Genomic DNA, 4,244 nt, shown 5'->3' with positions numbered 1-4,244 from the left:
ATTTATTCACGCGCTCGTCGTTTAAATCAAGAGAAACTCGTCAACGCTAAGAAAACATTTGAGTACATGATCAACATGGGAATTTGTCAACCATCACAAAGCGAATAGGCCAGTCCAGTAAACATGGTTCCAAAAAGGATGGGTTTTGGCGACCATGTGGAGATTATCGCCGTTTGAACGCTCAAACAGTTCGTGATCGCTACCCAGTCAAACATTTTCGCGATTTCACGCATAATCTAAACGGAAAGGCAATTTTTTCTGTTCTTGATTTGGAGAATGCTTATTTCAACATTTCAATCGCCGACGAAAATCGAAAGAAGACAGCCATAATCCCACCGTTTGGGCTGTTTGATTTCAAAGTTATAACCTTCGGAGTATGCAACGCAGCTCAAACATTTCAACGATTCTTGGATCACGTTTGGACTTCGTATTCTACTACATCGACGACATTTGCATCGCATCGAAGAACAAAGAAGAGCATTTTCAACATCTTTGCATAGTTTTGGAATGGTTACGCGAACATGGCTTGAAAATCAACGTCGCCAAATGCGAATTCGCGAAGGAAGAGGTGTTATTTTTGGGTCATCGAGTCAGGAAAGCCGGAATTTGACCATCAACCGACAAAGTGGACGCCATCGCAAATTATGCAAAGCCAGAAATAGGCAAGAAACTTCGTAAGTTCCTTGGAATAATTAACTTTTATGGCGATTTTATTCCAAATACAGCTCAAACTCAAAGCTGACTACTCGTTCTAATCAAAGGCAACAAGAAAATTGACAAATCGCCAGCTATTTGGACCGAAGACGTCGAAAGAGCTTTCGAAGAATGTAAGCAAGCATTGATTGAAGCAGTTACGTTAGCACATCCATTGCCAAACGCTAAACTGACACTTCACGTCGACGCTAGCAATTTTTCGGTCGGAGCAGCTCTTCATCAAGTCAACGAAGAGAAATTTGAGCTACTCGGATTTTATTCTAAACAAATGACCGACCGCCAGAAGCGCTACCGCCCATATGATCGCGAGTTATTAGCCATTTAGCAATTAGTCAAACATTTTAAACACATGATTAAAGGTAGGCGCTGCACAATTATGACCAATCATAAACATTTGGATTTCATCGGTCAGTACACCTCTGTTACATTCTCGGGAAAGTGAACATCGTAGCCGATTTTTTGTCACGCATCGAGAGATTGCCACGCATTTTGAGGAGTTGACTGAGAGTCAGAAAATCTACCAAGAATTCAATGATTTTTTAAAGATCAACACGTCAACATTAAAACTGAAATTAGTTAATATCCCTAACGCATCCAAAGCCATTGTTTGTGACGTTTCAACGAAACACCTGCGAACATTCATCACTTTTCGTCAACAAGTATTCAACTTTGTTCACAACATGGCTCATCCCAGTAAAAAGTCAACAATAAAAAGGATCAGCGAGCGCTTTGTTGGGCCCAACATGAAAAAGGACATTACCGAAATGGTACAAACTTGTATTTCATGCCAAAAATCCAAAATTGCGCAACACAACAGAGCAGCACTTCAAAGATTTTCTATATTGTCTTACATGCATCGATAAATACACTCGTTGGCCAATCGATATTCCAATTGAGGACATTCACGCCGATACCGCCGCCAAGGCCTTAATCAACGGTTGGATAACTTTCTACGGTGTATCGGCTAAAATCACCACACATCAAGGCAAGCAATTCGAAGCAAAACTATTCAGCGAATTAACGCGTATATTTGGAACAAAACACCTTCGTTCAAGTCTACGGCATCCGCATGCCAACGGTATGGTCGAACGTTTTCATCGAATCATGAAATCAACTTGTCAAAACAACGAACGCTGGACCGAAACACTGCCAATGATCATGCTTGCCTTTCGCGGTGTGTTCAAAGAAGACATCAAAGCAACACCGTCAGAGATGGTTTATGGCGAGACACTCAAACTACCAAGCGATTTCTTCGAAAACATTGACGACGATAGTTTTGGCACTGAATTCTTTCAACAATTACGCGACCTGATGAGGAAAATTTAACCTGTTCCAGCGTCGAATCACGCTAACAAGTCTTCATTAAAAAGGAATTGCAAACTTGCGCACACGTTTTATTGAGAGATGGTGCTGTTCGACCACCTCTTAAAACGCCATAAGACGTTCCATACGAAGTGTTGAGCCAAAACGACAAAACATTTGAAATTCTTGTCAAAGGGCGCAAAGTTCGCATTAGCATATATAGAGCCAAAGCAGCATTTTTGCCAATCGACGAACCGTCATCATCAGCATGAAACGCAATCATACCACGATCGAATTAACATCGGGCAAAAATCAAAACAACTACACTCAAACCCAAAGCGAGCAACCAAAGTCAACGATAAGCGGAAGAACCGTCAACAAACCTAAACGATACGTTTCTTTCACAGACAATTAGTTATTAATTTTTAATTTTTTCTGTGACTTAATTATCATTCAGCCTCTGACGGGGGAGTACGAGTACTGTGGCGGGTATATTTAATTTAAATTTATTTTGCAGTTTGAATTTCTTTTCATTTTCAATTTTAAAATTACCGACAATATCGAAAACCCACAATACGTCAATATTGCATAATAAACGTTCAATAAATATTGCCATTCGGGATCGCGGTTAATATAAAATATTGAACGTGTAGCCAGCGTCATAGAATCTGATGATTGCTTATTTTTTCTTTTCGTTTTTTGATATCTCATCTCCAGGAGTTGAATTTAGCATCAGAAGCCATAATCATTTCTACAAAACAGATTTCTCAAAATACTCGCGGTATAACTATTGCAAAACATAGCCGTATGGATAACCTATAATATACAATATTTCCGAACAATTTTTAAATAAATAAATAGTTTAAGTGGATACGTGTGTTTATTTCATTCACCGACACGCACAACAGTAAAAGTCTAAGCCGGTTCTAACAGCTAGGAAGAACGGTGAGAGACAGGTCCACGTCTCCATCCTTCTCACCAATCTGCATCTTCAGTCCATCCAGGAGCTCCTGAGTGGATGGTAGCGCCCCTTCCTGCTCATTGGAGAACTCTTGTCCGACCGCCGATGGCTGGCTCTCCTTGACCCTATTCGACCTTGGCAGCTCGTGAAGGGTTATCTGGCCTTTTTGCGGACCGACTTGTGGCACCTTGAGATGCCGCCCTTTCGCTGGTCCGTCTCTCCGACGACGTTGCGTAGACTAGGTGACGCCTTCGATTCCTACGTCTTGAAGCAGACGCGGAGTCAGCATCTACGTGTCGTGCAGTGGTAGGATGAAATTTCTTTGAACCATGCGAACATATTTTGGCAAAATAAATGTTTATATAAATTAATTAATGATTTTGTATTTCAGCATTTAATTTAGTGTTTTGTACAACTTATTTAATACCCAATCTAATACTTTTCAGCAGTGGCATCATTGGCAAATGTTATAAAAAATGCGACTTTTGACAGCTCTCTCTCGAATCAAAGAGTTTCGTATCATATTATCCATGTCAGTACTAGCGCGAATCTCAAGGTAGACAGACGTGTATACTAATTACATTCTGCCCTAGATCGCTACATACGTATACAAAAACCGGTTTTCGCTAACTAACAAGTGACAAACAATCGCAAGTGATAAACAAACGCTCAACCAAAAGGGAAAGAAAATAAAATAACAAAAACAATACACGTAAAACAACACAAATAACCATTGGTTGACATACAATATGCTTGACCCACCTGACATTTGGAGGAGAAACCCTCCAAATTTAGATGAATCCAAATTCCTAATCATAACTAGAACGAACAATGAATCTTTCAATGGACTATCTCCATTTATCATTAAAAAAATTATAGACTACACATGTGATGGTGAAGTAGAAAGCTGCAAAAAGACACGCGCCGGCACATTGTTAGTAAAAACAAAAAATACGACTCAAGCAAACAAACTACTTAAACTTACCTCAATGCATAACAATATCTCAGTTAGTGTCTCATTACACAAAACACTAAATATAAGCAAAGGAGTAATTTACTGCAACGATTTACGCGGAATAAACGAAGCAGACATACTCGAAGAGCTAAAAACACAAAACATAAGTGAAATCAAAAAAATACTGAAAAAACGAAATAATGAGCTAATCGAAACAGGTCTAATTATAATTACCTTCGATTCCCAAAAACTCCCTGAACACATAAACATCGGGTAAGAAAGTGTAAAAGTGCTCACTTTCATTCCCTTACC

The 4,244-nt window shown here is 39.5% G+C and overlaps 1 long non-coding RNA gene across 1 annotated transcript; it reads left to right on the top strand.

Annotated features, from left to right (window-relative positions):
- The first annotated feature begins 2,731 nt into the window (after positions 1 to 2,731).
- On the top strand, positions 2,732 to 3,348 carry LOC120781651. Its single transcript, XR_005706116.1, has 2 exons — positions 2,732 to 2,821; positions 2,878 to 3,348. It is a non-coding gene; the product is annotated as an uncharacterized LOC120781651 (long non-coding RNA).
- Positions 3,349 to 4,244: the final 896 nt, after the last annotated feature.

Source organism: Bactrocera tryoni, unplaced genomic scaffold, assembly GCF_016617805.1.
Source record: "Bactrocera tryoni isolate S06 unplaced genomic scaffold, CSIRO_BtryS06_freeze2 scaffold_7, whole genome shotgun sequence".
Lineage (NCBI taxonomy): Eukaryota > Metazoa > Arthropoda > Insecta > Diptera > Tephritidae > Bactrocera > Bactrocera tryoni.
The sequence above is the reverse complement of the archived record's forward strand: the minus strand, read 5'-3'. Positions and strand labels throughout refer to the sequence as shown.